The sequence below is a fragment of the Rhopalosiphum maidis genome, chromosome 2 (assembly GCF_003676215.2).
Source record: "Rhopalosiphum maidis isolate BTI-1 chromosome 2, ASM367621v3, whole genome shotgun sequence".
In the NCBI taxonomy this organism is placed as follows: domain Eukaryota; kingdom Metazoa; phylum Arthropoda; class Insecta; order Hemiptera; family Aphididae; genus Rhopalosiphum; species Rhopalosiphum maidis.
Window position 1 is genome coordinate 37,918,798 of NC_040878.1, and position 21,273 is coordinate 37,940,070.

A 21,273-nucleotide genomic window follows, 5' to 3' on the forward strand; every position below is an offset into this window, starting at 1 on the left:
CTATTTAAAACTCAGAAATAAATTAGATGACTTCCGTTATCTTTACTTATGTCATGAAAATTACTTCATTCGATTCGTTGATCTGTATATCTGTATACTTCTGGTACTGTTCTAATGATATATGTTGGCTACAATTTTTCAATTAAAAAAATTACCAGTGGTTTGTGTATATTCAAACTGCGGTATCTAAATTCTACCGAACCGTAACCGCGACGTACAACGATAATCGAAATTATAATAATATATACTATAATATGTTGTTTTTAATGGCCCGTCATTTTTAAACAATCGCAATCTAATATTGTTTTACCAATTATAATGTTTTTCGGTTTCGTTTTAACAACGCTTCGTTACAATTTATTCATCAGAATTTCGACTCTTATGTTGTATGGTAGAATGGTGAATAATCTTTAAACGATGTCATGATTCGAAGCTCACAGGTGCAATATTTCTCCGAAATTCGAAATGACCAAATGTTGATAGGCAAAGAAATGAATTCCATAAAAAATAATAATATTTGTCATGAAAATATTTTACATGCGACCATAAAGATCATTTATTAGATCGAACCTAAGCTGCCGAAAAATAGTTATGATAAGCGTGTACTGTTGTGTTAATCGAGAAAAGAAAATAATTTCTATCAAATGAGTATACTCACAAAATAAATAGCCATCGAAGTGATCAAATTATTTATGTTAATTTTTGCATGTGTATTATTGTATTCTAATCGTTTTAATTTTTCTTTTATACATTTCATACTATTAAATTAACATCTGTTCTATGATACTGAAATTTGTATTTAAAATTTTAAAATCACTTTTTATTTACTCAAATAAATATTATTAAAATTAATAAACATTAAAAATTGAATGAAAAATGTATTTGCAACCATTTATACCATAAAAAATTATGGTTCTTATTATCTTATATATTTTATTAATATAGATATAGTAATTATATCCATTAACATTTAGTTATACAAATATAATATTTACTAAGAAGATTTTTATATGGATACACTGGGTGATAAATTTGTAAGTCTTTCATTGTTTTTTTGAAGATTATTTACGTTTTACGAACTTTTCTTTAACGACAATATAGACCGGATTGCTTCAAGCGTTGCATTCTAAACTAGTTAATTTTGGCTTTAAATCTGCAAATAGTTTCTTGTACTTTTGGCGTATATGGGTTACACACGATTAACCAAACAACGTTTTATAGTTCCCTCAGTAGCCAGCTGATCGCTTTATGACATGGCCCATAGAGTAGCAGTTACCAATCCAACAACGTGAAAACGGCGTAACGGCTACTGTAACTTGTATAAATTATCGGTATGTTAATAAAAGTTAGTATTTATGTATTGTGTATGTGTGCGATTTACAACCAAGATTATCGCCCTCGTGATTCTGAAATTTGGTACATATAGGCCATTTTATACACAAGGTGTACCTCGAAGCCAAATTTTTAAATTTTGCATTTTAAGTAGGGGCTTTTTAATGTGTTAAAGATCTGTGCAGTTTAAAATTAAACGACTTTAAGAAGAGAACTCCACGGGCTTTTAATTTGTCACGGACAATGCTGTGCAATATATCAGTTAGTATACAATATGTATACAGAATATAATTCATAAGTATTCAAATAAAAGTCGTCTTGTCAAAACACCCGACGACGACTAGTGTTAGACGTTTGAAACGTATTTAGGATGATATCGGTATGTACTTATTTAACAGTATATATGTGTAATGACTTCAAATGACTGCACCGCCGCTGCTGCTGCCTTGAAATAGATAGATGAAGAATCAAGACCCCCTTGCAAACACCACGTAAGGGTAGTATATAAGGCGAGTTTTGGCGTGTCCTTGTATGTGTAGATGGGTAGGTGGTAATAAAACGACGCTAGGAACAATGGAGCGGGAAAAAAATGATAGCAATAATAATGAAACGTTTTATTTGCGAACATTTTCCCAAACATTATTTCCACCGGTTTGTTGTGTTTTTAATGTGCTACACTGTGCACGTGGGGTAGACGAGTTTACGACGCTAATAAACATCACGACGGAAGCGTAATTTACGTGCACCCAAACATAAGGGGCCCTCGGATATCATCGCGGCCGATGCGCGTATACACTATATACAGTATACACATAGGTAGGTACGCATAATATCATATTATATATTATTATTATTATTATAGTCGCGTACATTTGCTGCCAATATACTAAAAATATAAAAAAAGTCCGTGCGACGTGATCCTTTTCATCTCATCTTGCACCCTAGATACGTTAAACATATTATTATTATATTATGTATGCATATGCGCCCAAAGTCGTAATTTTTTATTTATTCATTCATTTTTCCGTTCACATTCTTTTTATTCTAGTTTATTATTACTTTAATAGTTTTTTTTTTGTTTTCGACTAATACCATATTATATAATATGTACATCGGAACAATACGTCTCTTATAATATTATATGTATACATATATAGTGCATGACACGAAGACCCCGGTATATGCTTTTATTCACCAATACAATATTATGTAATTATACAGAGTGTTTCGTGGAGCATGATCACCCCCATTTTTCTCGTTTATAAATAATTTATTTACATTATGATTTTTGTAACATAAATACCATGTTTTTATCATCTATATTTTCTATTTCTATTTCATTTGAGAAGTGTGAAGTGTCCCATGGTGACATAAATTAATTTTTTTCAAATGAGTATCGCCATTTATTCCTGTTAATTGTGTATCAGATGTCCATTTTTAAAATATTAATATAAATCGTTGTTGATTATATAAATCAAAATTGGAACAAAAAGTTTTTGAATAACTTAACTTTGTGCACTTTTGATGATAGTGTTAGTGGATTTAGAAGACATATATAGAGGTAATTGTAATTTGAAAACTTAAGTAAGTATCTCTTTATTTATTATAATTTAACAACATTTTATAATTTATAAAAATTTATGTGTATAATATTAAACCCAATTATCAAATTTTAGGTCCGTTTTATATTTTTTGTAAAATAATTTTAAGAGCTATCAATCATTTAATCTAATTATATTATTTTCTCAGAATCTAAAACTATATTCATTCAAATTTTGATTTAGGTACATCAAAGTTTAAAAAAAATAATTTGTAATAATTTACAGAAAAAAAAGTTGTATTTTAATCGTAAAAAGAAGTTTATATCACCACAGGAATTTCCTTTAATGGTGTATATCTAAAATAACTGAAAACGTGGTCCTCAATATCATCACTTAAAAATTGCAAAAATTGAAAAATCAGAATGTTGATACATTTTTGTTAAAGAAAAAACGGAGATGAGCATGCTCGGTAAATCATACTGTATAATATGTTTACAGACGTAAGTATAATAATGTTATTAATTTATTATGTATGTGACGTGTATACGTGATGTGCATATATTACACAACGGACGCAGTACATGCATTTTATATTATACATGCAGTCCACTCCACCACCAACCACCGATCGATTGAACTGTCTAAAATATTATTATAACGTTGTTTATTATATTGTTTTATATGTGTATATGTATAATTGTATTAGATCTTTTTTTTTTATATATTATATAGTGAGCAGTACTGTAATAACTGAGTGATGGAATACAAAATCGTGTCGTGCTATAATACATTATAATAATATATATTGTGTATAATATATTTATACAAGCGTATAACTGTGGTGGGTGTGTGCAGGCGATTTTTTTTACGATATAATCTGACTTCAGATCCTTTGCCTTGTAAAGTAAGTTGGTGGAAGAGGAGAATTTCAGAATTGAACAAGAATATATATATCATATAAATTCCTCGTACTTGTATAATATAATATATAGGTCACCCGGAAACTAATTTCGTTATACATTCTATAAAATATATGACGGCGGGATTTCGATCCGTCCAAAAATTTGATTATCTTGCTTGCTTTCTGTATATATACAAATTTCCTCTGATCGTCACGATGATTTGTCAGTGGCAACTCTTTATTAATACTCTACGATTGATTTCCGTTTCTTTTCAGGCGCCTCTATAACTGCACTACGTGTTTAATATAATACAACATTGTATTTTATGACGTAGTTTGAATCCATTCTCCGAATTTCATATTTTGAGCATTTTTTGATAATGTGTATTATGTGTGTCCTATGATGCAGAGCGGGGTTTGTCATATATGTAATATGTTGCTGATAGGGCGTGTATGATGTTTATTGATTTGAATAAAAAAGTGTTTCTAATTCCGGTTCCAACGACGCCGATATCTCTTGTCGTCCTCCATAAATATATGCTGAATACTGCAAGAGAGGGCATAGTTATAACTTCAAGAAATATGAACCATTTTTTAACCGTCTTCTTTATTTATTTTATTTTGAAATCTTCGACGTCATAGGCGTATTAATTGTAGGGACAATGTTCTGTGGGGGGAAGCTATCGTTCCGGAAAAGATAATGATGTGATAACTGATAACTGATAATGCAATGTAATAATACAATTTATTTTTATAAAAACAATTATCCAAAAGGCATTTTTAAAATCATAGTAAAATCTATGGAAGGGGGGAGCATTTTTACATTAATTTAATAAGATACCACATACAAATGCGCGATGTACTAAGAAGACGTCGTACGCGCATGTGTTGTCTTGTCTCCATCTTGCTAACATACAATATACTAAATTTGCGTTTAGCAGAAGCAGAATAAATGTTATGCTGTTAGCTTAATATTAGAATCAATTGATTTATTATCAAACTTTAAGATAAGAATATTATCTAGGGCAGCCCCTTGGCTTTTATTAATATTTTAATTTTAAAGTGAATTATGAGCATATTAAAGTTTTAATATTATTTTATACAGCTATATAATTCAGTTTAAAATTAAAATATCAATAAAATTCTACGTGATGCCCTAGAACAGGGGTCGAGAACCTGCGGCTCTTTAACATGCAACCTGCGGCTCTTTGGATAATTATCAATCGAGATCCGTAAAATATAAATTATATTATACCTGCGTTATTACACTGATAAATAAAGTTTTTCTATATTTTCTAAATTTAAGACGTATTATTATGTTTTTATTGCCTACTATTTTCTTAGTGAAATAATAATATTATCTTTATTCTAATATATGTACTAATAAAGTAATAATTTATATACCACAATTAAAAAATAAGGTTGTTCAAACCTGTGCGGCTCCCTGGATATCATAGTTTTGTAATTTTTTGAAAAAATGGCTCTTTCTTACGAAAAGGTTCCCGACCCCTGCTCTAGAATCTAGATCACAACCGGTGACTGGCAACAGGATTCAGACTACAGAAGACAGAAAACTGAACCATCAAATTTCTCAATTAGATTATGTAATAAATTTATTATAAAGATTTGACAAAAAAAAATTTTGCCCGGGTCTCATTTATTTATTATTTTAATCTTCCGGACTCCAATTGAAAATACTTACCGATTTCTGCCCTAGATAGTATTCTTATCTTTAAGTTGAATAATAAGTAAATTCACAATAAAGTGTCCAGTGCTATCAAGAACTGCAATGGGATAAGTAAAATATATTATTTCTATTTCATATGAAACCATTGAAAATAATACGTCTATAACAGAGGTGTGCGATTTTTAACGATGTATTCTCTATAGTCTATACTGATATAATAGCAGTAGTGATATATTATGTGTATCGGATTTTGAAATTTCAGCTATAGTTATACATGTTTACAAAACATGTATTTACTCAAAACTACGTCGTCCACATAATCTGTTTGTGTATACCCAACACAAAGCGCAAAATGACTATTGTGCGCGTGCGACGATTATTATATTACATGTATATGTACGGCTATACCCGTCAAGATTCCATCGAAATGTAATGTAAGTACATATATAGTGGGGTATCAACAGCTATCGCCTATCTGGATACGCGATCGATACGAAAAATATAAAAAAGATTATGAAAATGAAATGATAATATTCGTCCGGGCAATGCTCACGACTTCGCGTCAATATAATGATATAATATTATATACGGGCGCGGTAGCTGGGATACCTCCGCCGTTGCTGCCGCTAGATCGCGTATGCCGGCGTTGACCTATATAATATAAAATGGTATTTCATTTATTAAACATTATTATTTATTATATTCGATAGGTTATATTTAATATAAAAAGAAGAAAAAATATGACCTTTGTATTCAATTTTTGAAAGAGTTTTTCATTTTCCATAGACCAGCAGCAGCATATTATACATAGTATAACGTATATATGTACATATCATATATTATAGTGTTTACTGTCTACTGCAGTTTATGCGTTTTTGAAAATTCGGAGACTACGCGATAACTATATATTATTTACGATCGCTGTATAGGTATACTCTGTAGCGCCAACAACGCTATTTAGGTTACATATTTCGATTAAATTTGTTCGGCGCCAAACACATAATATACATACATAAAACAATATACAGTGTAGGTAGACTATACGAATATTATTGTTGTTGTTGCTGCTGCTGCAACGACACTCGTTGAACGTGTATATAATATATATATTATACACACCGCGCATATCGATCGTGTTGTTATGACAGGCGGACGAGCGGTACCTATATTGTACGTAAGCAGTTGTGTCGTTTTCGTATTGCTATATTATATTAAGTCGATGTGAATTTAGGTGTTTATCATTTTTCGTTGAAAAAATACTAGTTACCTATACTACGAGTATACCTACCACTCAGCACCTTATCGCTAGTATTGCGTTGTTGTTATTGTATACAGAATGATTTATAGACCACGATCAACCCCATTTTTCTTTTAAAAAGTGTGATGACGGTACAGATTTTTATTTTTCAAATAAGTTTCTTTCTTATTTACTGTAAAACTATTTAGTAGTTATTATTATTTTTTTTTTTTTTTTGGAAAAATTAAATACTAAGGGAATAAGGATGAAAAAATGATAGTCCTTAAAAAATATCTTACATTAATATACAATATACATATATGTACCTAATATTGGATCAATTGGATATAATATTTATTATAATTGGACCATTTTTACATACTATAAAATATGTTGATAGATCAATATTAATAATTACTAACATTTTCAAATCACTATTGCCCTCATTTTTTTACAAATCCATCATAAATGGACCTATTATCCTTGATAAACTCATATAAAGTTAAATAACTCGAAAACTAATCGTCTACAATTCTACGTTTTGATTTCAATACCTAAAAATGTTCAGCAAAATTATCTATTGAATAATTTACAGTAGAATTATGTGACAGACAGGATCAGTGACGATTCACCGATGTCGTCGGATCCTCACTAAATAATTTTTCACTATCTAATTTCGAATAATATATTTTTGTGTGTTTGATGATGCGAAATCACATTATTACTCCGTTTAGAAATACATATATACAACACCATTCAATTTGACAAACATGCGCTCGCCGCAGTAGGGTGACATTATAATTTATAAATATTTTATGCGTGTGAATAATATATGTAGGTAAGTACATAGGTAGGTACATAGCTGTATATTGATGGTAATTTTGAGGAGACCGTCGCCGCCGGCCGGTCTCGAGGAGACACTGGTAAAAAAGAGCAAATATAATAATACACGTGAGTATACGATATATTATTATAGGTAAAATACACATTTATAAACAATTTTTTTCCCCATACATATTATATTTTGTATGTACACAAAGGCGTCGTCGACATCGCGTGTATATTATAATATGCGACCGTCTGCCGTGATAGTCTTCCTCATACAAACAAATTGCGGAGTGTGTGAGCTCGAGGGTTCTTGCGTTAAAATATTACATTCACTGCAGCCCTTCCGGAGAAAACGATTTACGTGCTTGCTGCATACACTGTCACCACTATCATCTTCGAAACGGTTCACCATCATTGACGTTTAGACGGACGTTCGTTCATTCGTTATTATTTATGTCGCAGTTTTCTTTTCTTTTTTAAAAAATGTATGGAAAATATTAAACGAAAATGATTTAATATACGACATTTTACGCCATGTATATAGTGTTTTTGGACGACTGCGACAGCCAAATAATATTCGGTGGATATTTCTTGAATATGGATAATTTTAACAGAAAACTGTGTATAATATTGTATATTTATATGTATAATATATTTTAGTCAATACCGTTTAATTTAAATACCAGTAAAACCTGATATCGTATACATAATACATGATAGTTTGTGATTTTGTTTTAATGATTCGAAACATCAATATATTAAATTATAAATAAAATAAAAAGATCTATTATAATATTATTATGTTTTGTGTCAAATATTATATGCCTTTTAATAAGCTATTGATAAATAGTTTATACTTGACATTTTTTTATTTTATTTTATTTTTTTATATAAATGTTGATAAAAAATACTTTAATATGTCATAAAGCTAACTGTTTATTCATAAATTAAAATATTATAAAAATATAGATAATACTTTTTTTTATATGCATTTAAAGTTATATTTTTGACAAAATTAGTCAAAATCATCACAATTTACAAATTATTTTAGTGTCAACAATTTATATATGAAAATTTAACATAAGGTTTCTCATAAGTAGTTCATATTGAAACCAAAAAAATTAAATTATATTATTTATTCAAAATTCAAATTAATGCAACAATTTTAATTAGGTTTATTGTTGTAATTCAAAAATTTGTTTCGTTAATGTTTGAAACTTATGTACAATATTATAATGTATTTTATACACAATGGAATTTTCAAAGCATTTACATTAATTCTATGCTATCATGTATTTATATTTTATAATGTATACTATAATAATTAATTGCAATATATATCTATAAGATGATAATTGATAGGCTGACAAGCTGTCTTCGCACAAATTTTTTTTCGTATGCTATGATTTGTCATTTAATTCAAACTTAACACATAACAATTAGCCATTACAATGACCTACTTAATATAGTACACTCGACTCCTATAGTATAACAGGGCGATTACCTACTTTCTCCCTATTTTTAATTATATATTATATTTATATATATTTAATCGAATATTTTATAAAACATGATAAAAGAAAATATTGTATTGGATAGGCGACTGCAAAATTATCAACAAATCAGTTTAAATATTAACTAATCCAATAATACACATATGTGTATATACATAATATTTGTATATTTTTTATTGTTTACGGCGGCAGAGCGAATTTCAGTTGAGGGTGCCAATTTTACGTAGTCAATAAATAATTTGATTAGTCAGTCAGTAGTCTGTGGACTGCGGTCTGAATTATGAATCCATATCATGCGTCATAATGAAATCCTATCTACACGAGTAATGACTGTAGGTCATATGGTACCCGTGTTTGATGCGAAATTTGAGTTGAAGTTTTGATTTTTAAATAAAATAATGTGTAAAGAAAACCGTGGGACTAATAATTGCATAGTATTTACTATTTAATTTTTTATTTCCATGAACTGTTTTTACGTACGTGATGTTAGCCGATCCAAGTCGTCCTAAAATTTTAAGATTTGTAACAAATAATACCAGATTATTTACGCGAATTTGAAATTAGTCGAGTTCACACTACGCCTTATCGTGTACTTTACCGCACAGTTTCGTGTATCCCAACCCATCATGGACTACCACTATGTAAAATATACCTCAAATGAATTCTGTCTTGACTTGCTATTAAAACTTGATCTAATCTTTTTTTAAATATAATGATATGTGATAATTTATTATTAGTAATATATGAGATTACCTCATGGTAATCGTAATTAAAACTGTAAAAATAGTGGTATTAACCACATAATATCGCATGGTTGGATCAATCAGAGAATGGTAAAATTTTACGACACGACACGGTTTAATGTGAACCTGGCTTGACTCTTTTTCTCAGTACTCATTTCCAAAATACGTAAAAAAAAAAAAAAAACAATTTAATATTTGCAAATATTTTTTACCATTATTTTCAGGATATTTGTCTTAAAATTGACTTAATAGTCTGATTTGCTTAATAAAAATTTCGAATAACGTACTATGAAATTCAATAATATTTATAATATTGTTTAAAAGTAATTAACAATACCTAATTACAATCACAAAATTGGTGATAATCTCACTCATGGTTACAACTATATACTTGATGACAGGTTAGAACCACATACCTGGTATCAAACAGGTTAGAAGTTACAACCAAATATTTGGTATCAACAACATACCCGGTTGCAACTACAAACCCGCAGTTACACTTATACTAATAAATGGTATCAACCAGATACCAGGTATTAATAACATACCCGGTAGCAACCACAAACCTGGTTACCGGTTACAACCAAATTTACGGTATCAACCAGATACCGGGTATAAATTGCATACCTAGTGTTAACCACATTCCTGGTTAAAACCATATAGCCGGTAGAAACCACGAAACCTAGTTGTAGGTTAAAACCCAATATAGGGTATAAAACCACTATCCAGATACCTGATATCATTTATATACCTAATTACAACCATAAATACAGTTACAGTTTACAACCAAATATATGGTATCAACCATATACCTAGTACGAGGCGTGTCCAGAAAGTAAGTGTACTGAGGCTCTCACGGCCATAGGGAATATTTTTCTACTATGTTGGCTACACTGCCGTATAGCTTTACTCCTCTTCTTTATAACAAGACTATAACACAAGTTCAGTACGTTGAAAACTGTGGTCACAAGAATTTTTCTCGTGAATAATGTCGATCGAGTCTGCCGCCACCTCCTTTGTCCACTTCTCGACCGCCCCTTCGCCTCCTCGTAAGTAAACAATTTTTTTCCACCCGTGTGCTTCTTCCGGGAAGTGAACAAATGGTAATCTGAATGCGCCAGGTCGGGGAATACGGAGAGCGGTTCAAAACATCTCATCCAAATGAGCCCAAAAATTGTTTCACGACATTGGCTGTGTGGGGTCTGGAGTTGTCGTGCAGCAGGCAGACTCCTCTTGTTAACAGACCCTTCCTTTTATTTTGAATAGCTCTCCTCAATTTTTATAGGGTTTCACAATCCCTTGCTGCTTTGATGGTCTCACCCTGAGGTAAATATTCAATCAATATGACGTCTTTGTGGTCCCAAAACACTGATGCCATGATTTTTTTGACTGAAATCGGTTTTGAACTTTTTGGTTGAGGGTGAACACTAGTGTTCGGACTGTCTCTTGGTTTCAGGCATATAGTGTGCGACCCAAGTTTCATCTCCAGTAACAATAGACTTGAGAAAATTATCACACTCCAGTTTATAGCGTTCCATAGAGGTAATGAATGACGTCGCGGATTTCGCACTTGGCGGCAAACTCGATCGACATGTTTCACGAGAAAAATTCTTGTGACCACAGTTTTCAACGTACTGAACTTGTGTAGGTCTTGTTATAAACGAGAGGAGTAAAGCTATACAGCAGTGTAGCGAACATAGTAAAAAAATATTTCTTACGGTCGTGAGAGCCTTAGTACACTTACTTTCTGGATATGCCTCGTATAAACTATATTCGTACGTGAAGTGGGCATCCCAAATTTATATTTGTTTGTACCGCTGTACAACAAAAAATGACACAAATTGAAATTTATATCTTTAAATGCGTCTTGAATTCATCAAAAAATTGATTATTACTAATGAAAAATATAAGATTTATTTTGCCAATGATACGAATGAACCCCTAATATTTTTTAAATGTTCATATAACAATAACAAGTAAAACATTTAAAAAAATCATGTTTTATTTTCGTTTAGTATCGATTCATATATTGTTATTACATTAATATAATATTTGTCATAATAAGTTATAATGTAGCACTATATATCTATTGTGAAAGTGGGGTACAGATGGCACAGTAAAACAAGTTATCTATATATTATACAAATTTTTGGATTTCACAACGTTAAAAAATGCATAGAATTTTTTAAAAATGAGTGATTAAGAAAAAGAACACATGGCTATAAAATATACGAAAATTTAAAATTAATTTCAGCGCCTATTATTGTGATGTTTTCTATTTTAAGGCGGGAAAAGGAAGTTGAATATGTCAACATTTCAACATTATTACGATATTGTATAATAAAAATCGCATATTTATAGGTATATAATATTGTTTATTATATACCATGCAAGTATGGGTGTAGTAGGTAGGTATAGTGTAATAATAGAATAAATTGAAGGAGAGAAAATATTACGATTTCGAGTTTATAGATCCTATACACCGCTATGGCGTTACGTACAGTAGTCAGTAAAAATCGATAGAAGCAGTTAATCACTACGCAGCAAACAGATTCTTATTGAATTAACTTCATGAACGTTTTTAAACATGGCGAATGACAACGAGACGAGTTTCTATTTCAGAGAATAGCTACAAGTTTGAATTAAAATTTAAAACATCCTGCTGTAAATTCGAAAGAGGCCTATAAATACTTAGCCTAGTGAACTACGTTTATACAAGCGTATTTCGTCATCTGATGCCGGTAGATACATATAATATTAGTATGTATTTTATGAAAAATCTGCTAAGGAATAAAAAAATACGTTAAAAATGAATAGTTATAACTTATATTTATAATACATATAATATATTACGAGTAATAAAATGGATTCGTATCGGGAAATGTTATCGGGAACAGCAAATAAATTACTTGTTTTTTACAATTTATACAGTTTTTTGTTATGTATGAAAATTTTTATAATTATTTAATATAAATCGATGTATTACATGATTCGATATATATTATATATATATATATTTATCTTTAAGAATATTATAAAATTTAATAAAATCAGTGAACCTAAATATATTATAAAGTAGTACTTAAATGATAATAAAGTTGATGAATATCACGGTATAGAAAAAAATATACCCCAAAAAAATCAATTAAGCTAAATTAGTTGGGAATCGAAATCGAAAATTAATGGAAGTGTGAAAAACGATTTTGTCATGGAAATATCGGGGAATCAGAGAAAGTTGAAAATCCAGACATAGATAGAGCACGAAGTTATTTACAACGTGTTCTTGACATCATATACTCCTAGATAACAATTAATTAATTAATATAACATCTTAACTATTATCATTTTGAATTGTATTTCAGTGAAAGATAACGTCTATAACATTTATACGAGTGAAGGAAAACTGCAAAAACTATAATATAACAGAAACTAATTTAAAATTTGTAAAAAAATATGTGTGCACACTGGCGATGTACCAGAAACTTTAATTTAATTTTGAAAGCAACCTGTATATTCTTCTAGCTTTGAAGGATATGAAATACAATGGCATACAATTATAGGTATACACCTGTATTCACAGTTTTGTAAAATAAACAAAATGTTAATGCAAAAAAAAACAAGTAGACTGTACAATTATTCAAAGTATCTTTCTATAGCAATTCATATATGAACAAATATGTGAATAGTGTTATAACTAAACATACATCCCTAACTTTAGTAATAATAATAATTAATATGATAAAAAAAAATATTAATTTTTAAGAAAAAAATTGATTTATTTACAAATTAAATCCGCACATATATCACACATAAAAGTTTAGAATACTACTATGTTTTATGTAGTGTAGTATATTGTTTTATTTTAATTTATAATACTAACAAAACGAACAAAAAAATTAAATCACACATAATAAATCCCCCCAAAATATCAAGAAAATTTAAAAATTATTTTAATTTTTAATGGTCTATTGAAATCGCTACAAAAAATCTTAAATTGTATTTTACAAAAATTGATCAGCCCTCCCCGAAAAATTCTGGGTACGCCATTGAATTAACATAATATAGGTACCCCCTAATATTATAGAATATAGAGGATAAACGACGAGCAAGAGCCATATAGGAATATTATAGAAACACACGTTCCAATTATTGTTGCGTACGTTGTTCAATGTCCGTTGTACACCAACACTATACACACAATACACTTTAATTCTACACATTATTATAGTATAGATACTATATCTATATAAACATTCGGTGCACTAATGTGATTACATTCAATATTAAGTTAACAGTATAGTTATATAATGATATATGCAGTATTATCATACGTCATATACTCATATGTAATATGATATATAATCGATTTTATTTATTATCTATATCGACATTCAACACGAGAATATTATCACTGTTTTGTGATGTACGGACGAATTTTTACAACTGATAATAATAATAATATACATTGCATATGGCCATCTCTGAAGCAAAAAGATGCAAAAATAGCATTTCTACAACACATATAATAAATATATGTGTAATAATATGTATATACATATAGGTACATTATGTTTTATGTATTCCTATGTCGTACATATTAGACTATTAAATTGGAGTAGATAATTCGTAGTGCATTATATAATGAAAACGCAAACATTTAGAGGCGTTTTAAAAAGGAAGTATAATAATTGTATTGTAATACATTGTAATGAATAAATTTTCGTGCACCATGATTAATATATTGGTATATGGTACTTTTAAACTTTTAAAGGTAAACATCATTTTTTTCTAAATATATTAACTACTTGTTGGGAATGTTTATTTTATAAATACATGCGAATCATAAAAAAAAATTTAAAAAAATGTTATTTATAATAAGATTTTTACTATTTTTATCGTTATATTTTTTTTTATTTTAATGGCACTATTAGTCGCAAAATATTAATTTAAAAATTTCAATACATAATTAAATCTATTTTCGAATAAGTAATTAATTAATTATAACTACCTGTAACATGTATTTAAAATAATGATTATATTGTTTAATAATTATATATGTATATGTTACTGTAAAAGTACGAATACTAAATCCTAGGTTTTACCGACTGCAGTTGGGAAATATTCGAATTTCGGACATTTACCTATCGATTTCGTCAAAACTTACGATACACAAAATAGTTTGGTCAAACCCCGAGTAAAAACTTTTACAAACAAGATTTGGTTAAACTTAGGATAAACAACTATAGCGTTGGTAAAAGTCCAAATTTTTTTTTATCAATTATGTGTTATTAAAATATTTATAAAAGTAATTATTATTGAACTATTAAAGTATACTAAGTACTTTATTAGGTACTTCCTACTAGTATATCAGATAGGTATAAATTTATATTGTTATTATATATTATATTTTACTTGTATATTATTACCACGAATTATAATATTGTGATCGACTTTTAGAATTTTCGTTTCAACTTTAATATAAATCAAGATGATGGAAGACCTTGACACGGGCACCTATTTATACAATCAAAAAATTGATGAAAAATGTACCTACCTATGTAATACAAGTTGTTACTACTAAACAATATGTTGTACATACAATTTAGTTTACGATTCGTACAAGCTATGAAGAACGGAGTTTTTCCAAATGCCAATTGTATTAATTGGAAAAACCGTTAAAATTAAAATTCCAGAAGTTGATGAAAGTAAAATTGATTCGCGCACATTACTAGCTGTAGTGTTGCAAGTTGTTGATGAAAATTGTTATCGTCTGGGTCAGGGGCGGCTCCAGAGACTTGGTTAGGGGGGGAACCTTAGTTTTAATTTTTCTTATGATTATAGGTTTTTCATAATATATACATAATATAGATAGCACGTATGTCATACCTACATACTTGTACGTATCTATGATAGTCGATGGTATAATATGTTTGTAGCTTATAATTTTTTTTTCAAACAATATACAATTTTTTTAGAAATATAGGCCTGGGGGGCCCGCTGCCCCTAGTGCCCCCTCTCTGGAGCCGCCCCTGGTCTGGGTACAAAAACAGGAACACTTTCTCATCTTTTCACTCGAAACCAATTAACTTAATGTGAAGAAAATTTTTTAGAATCAGCAATAATTTCAGACAATATACTTGGTATTCGTCAAGCAGTATCACAACTGTCTTTGACTAGTGGACAAGGGTTGATAAGGTTCGATTGCTTAAAAAATTGTATAACTAATAGATGTAAGTACCGATTAAATAATGTATTGTGTAACTCAAGGTGCCACAGTAACCAAGCCTGCACAGATAAATAAATTATGAATGTAACAATAATATTATTGTAATATTAATAATAAATTGGTACTACATTCGAATATAATATTAGGTATTATAAATATACAAATAAAATACAATATTATATAATAATTAAAATAATATAAATGTGTACCTATCTAATATAATACTACTGGTGAGTAGCTAATAAAGTACTTAAATAATTATTACTATTATTAATATTATTAATAACACATTAACACGTTATAATAAGTAAAAATTTCGGACTTCTACCAACGCTAGTTGTTATCCTAAGATTAATCAAATCGTGTTTGTAAAAATCCAAACTTCAAAAATCATTCGGGGTTTGACTAAACTATTTTGTGTATCCTAGGGTTTACCGGTATTTGTACTTTTACCGTAACATATGTGTATGAGTTGTATTGCGCATGCACGTACCAAGAGAGTTAAAAATTTTAAATTTATCTGAAAATGTGAATTTATATACCACTAGCTTGATAAAAAAAAAATTCAATTTATTCCAATACAACCCAGCCGGGAAATTCAGTGTTCCCTAAATAGGTAAACACATGGTATATAATATATATTAAAAAAAAAGCAATATTTCCAATAATATTGATACTTTTTGAGAAAACGAGTGCTTAACTTTAAGAATCGCTCAATGAGTACTCAGTACTCACCATATACATATATTATATGTTTATGCATAAATAAAATATGTTACAATATTCATAGTGTAGTCGTGTACACTGCTGATTATTGCGTGCACGGTGAAGTCCAAAATTTGGCAAATCATGCAATCTTCTCTGTACAGTGTACACGTCGTCAAAGGGAGGAAGGACGTGATTTTCGCTTCTTTTAACAAGTTCTGCAATACTTTTGGGTTTACATAATACAGTGCGAGTAGTGCGATGCGCTTATGCATATCCCATGTACGAAATCGTCTTCTTACCACTTATTTGCTAAAGCGGCGGCAGTACATTATCATATATGACCGCAACAAATAATAACAATATAATTTCACCTGTACTCCCCACCACCGCCGCCGATTAGGTACACAAGTTTAATATAATAGGTAGGCGTACTTGTGGTTCCGAACTTCCGACCCATCGTATCTACTACTTACACCTGCATAGTGTGTAAATGTGTAATATATACGTGTTGTGTGTGTGCATATTTATTTGTCTTACTTTTTCTCTCGATGCCGTTTTAATGAGCTGGTGCAGCGTACATTATTATAACCACACGTGGTGGCCTAGTAAATAATATGTATGTGTATAATACATTTTATTGTATATGATACTATGATGTATTACAATAACATTGACTTGTGTTGTTGTGTCTTATAATATATACATACATAATATTATACATGCGAATGCACCGCGCAAACATGTTTCTCCAAGCCAATGCCCAATGACGTACTTATAAATCACGATTTTTTTCTTCATATACATATAATATATTAGGTATATAAATTTTTTTTCATAACCAGTTTCCCACAAATTTTACTTTAAACCTATACACACCCGCTATCCTTGAAAACCGAATATCACGTGGCGCACGTTGTACGTTTACGATTATATACATAATACCGTATCTATGTGTTAGTGTTATAATATACCATTATTGCATTCTCAAAGATTACACGCAAACCTGTGGCTTATGACGAACTTATGTATTATATCCCAGCTTCGTGTGTTTTCATCGTCATGACTTCATTAATGCACAATATAATACGCTTGCTGCACTTTAATCCGAGATCTTCAGGTAAAAAAAGAACAAACCTAGAATATAAAGCGCTATACCAATGTATCTCGATTTTAGTATGTATCCTAGTTCACGGACAAATCGGCTTCGATGTATTTACTTAATTCCTTTTGTGAACTAATCCTACCTGGAAAGTTAGGTTACGTTGTCTGCGGTGGATTAATTTGGCACTTGGTATATTTTTGAACGTAATTAAACATTGCTAAAAACGTAACTTAAAATTATCCAGATATTTATAATAAAACCATTAAAATCTCCGAAACATTCGTCAAAATGAGTCTTTATATAATAAACTACAAATATGAGGACATTACCTTTTGTTGTATACATTTGAATAACACACTATAAATTGAATATTATTTTCTTTTATTAAAAAAAAATCCAAAAATAACGCGGCTCGTCCATATCAATTTTTTTTTAATTTTTATTTTTGTAACTAATAAACCCTATATATATAAAAATAAAAATTATTGGATTTTCGTAGGTTTCTAAAATTATAGCATGGATAATAACACTATAAAAAGCTAGAATAAAATTAGGTAATTGAATGTATATTATGTAATAGAAATTTCACAAAAATTGAAAAATAATAACAATAATCCTAAATAAATTAATAATAATATTATTAAATATATTAATAATAAAAAACATCGTCTTAAAATAATATTCAATATTATTATTGTATAATGATAGTCCGCTCAGTCACTAATTGATGTGATTATCAAGGTGTACTAAGTGTCTAGTACATTTTCGAAGTGTCATTTATTTATTTAATACCGTGTCTCAAAAAAATAAAAATTCCATAAGTATCCATTTTTTCATTTATTGATAATATTTTAATAATTTCCTTATTGTTTCCATCATGATAAAATGATACAGTAAAGAATAAAGATGTCTCTAATATAAAATAGTCGTAGTACCAGGATACTATTTATCTTCTCGATAACTGATAACCGAATAAAATATACGAGGTGATCTATATTCCTAACGCGCTCTCACCCCGTGTACGACCTTGGACGGTACGCTCTGTATTGACTTTTATAGTGTATATATTGAACACATATATCTTCGCGGCAATACCTATCGGTTATTACAGCTTATAGGTCTGATTTTGGTGAGCACGGACGTTCGTATATAATACATATTTTGCAAGTTAATTGCTTAAGATTTCAAAAGTAATAAAAGTGTAATAGCCATATTGCAAGTTATTATCGGTTATAAGACCTGAGAGCTGGGCGGGTTATAATAAGCGCGGATTGAGATATGAAAAAAGCTAGGAAGTAAAGGAGAGGTATACCTCTGTAGATTAATTCGTGTATAGATATATGTTTATATAATAATTTGATGTATCATATTCATATATGGCATATACCAATTCTTACCATTGTATATAATCTCTTATATTTCACATATATTTATTATGTATATATTGTATGTAATATGTATATGTATATTAAACTATGTACGAAAGACGCAATATGTCATGTAACCAGCCGAATTAAATAGCAATAAAAGTATTTGTAGTTTAATTTACTTATATTAGTTATATCTACACATTTTTTAAATGAATTATTTATCAACAAATATGTTACCCGTCCCCTTTAATGCACGTCCCTGGTGACGCTGCCTGAGAAGATCTCACGACCGAGGCGTGGGTAATTATCGATATAATATAATATAATGCACCATACGCGCGTGGGCGGCGTGTATATGTATTCGTCGATTTAATATATTATATAATATTACAACACAATACAACGCAGTCTATGTATATGACACAGAACTCTGCCAGATCGCGGTCAGCAGTCGCAAACACAATAATATATTGGATGTTTTTTTCTCTTTAGTTTTTTTTAAATTGTATTCTTTGTAACACGTGAAGAATGCGCATATATATCGTATTATAATTAATGATTTAATATATATCGCGATGAGAATATCATTTTTTATTTATATTTTTCCGAACAGTCTCCGTTGGCAGTACGTTATAAATTATGGAGTTGGCACTTGGCATCTGTGCAGCGAATATCACAAAAAGTATTTCATCTATATGCACAATGCACGCATAATATATACATGTATGATACGTGTATATAACTTTAAGATTCGATATATTTATTTATACACTTTTTTTGCGCATTTTATTTGCGGCATTTTTTCGCGGATAGGCATTGTTCGTTTTTTGCGACTTACCAACAAAAAAAAAAAAAAAACCCAACACATTTTTTCGAACGGCGCCTTCTACAATGCATATTTTAAGAGTGTCTGAGCGTATATTACGTACAACCGGAATCGTTTTTCGCGTTTATATCTCTCTCTCTTTCTATATATTATGTATATATTACGATTTACGAATCAGCGGCGTCCCTAGATCAATTTCTTTGAAAGGAAGAGGGGGAGTGAATTAAAAAAAAATCTTCAAGAATACGCAATGCTATCACTGTGAAAAAGGATGTTTTGATACATTCATAACGTCGATGATATGCCGAAACCTATTCAGTGTAGACTTTCCACTTGTGAACTCGAGTTTTTACGGCACTCTTGTTTTTCCCTTGTACTTCATTAGGTAATCACTATTAAAAACGTACGTCGGGCGATGGATTCTTTAAATGTATACAATTATAATAATATGTAGTTAATTATTGAATTTTGATTTATCCTCAGTATTAAGATAGAGATAAAACAATGCACTATACAATTTTACATGACACTCACACAATTTTAGCACCCTCTACATTGTAACTGAAGTATGCCTTTGATATTATATGAAGAGTACTCGCATAAATATTAGGAGTAATAATGTATAATATACTTAAACGGTTAAACCTAATTATTACACCACATATCGTGAACTGTCGTCTGTCAGGATTTAACTTAAAGATTGTTTTGATGTCTAACCGAACCAAATCTTCATATTGTTTAGAAATTTGAAACTCTTGATATAAAAATATGCCGAGTGAATTGCTCGTAAATCACAATATTTAATCAATATTTGGGAGGGGGGCTCAAGTGTATATTCGATTGACAACGACCGTTTTCTCGATAATAATTGGTAAATAACGTAAATCTTGATTTACACGTAACATATTATACTATTATGTACATTATATATAATGCGTATATAATTATCTATAATAAAGAATTGACGTAAATGTTTATTAATAGGTACAAAGAACACACTAAATTATGGCGCTCATCTATTGTTCTTCGGTCTGGTCTGGTTTACAGAACGCACGTCAGTCCTCTGGAATTCTGAGCATGTATATATAAATATATTATAGTTTATAAGGAATATACGCAATTCGGATTGGTTGACGTAATACAATATATTACGATACGCTCAATATACACGATATCGGCCAAAAGACGATTTACGAGAACTACATCAACTACATACTATATACGCATTACACTATTACAATTACACGAGTAATATAAT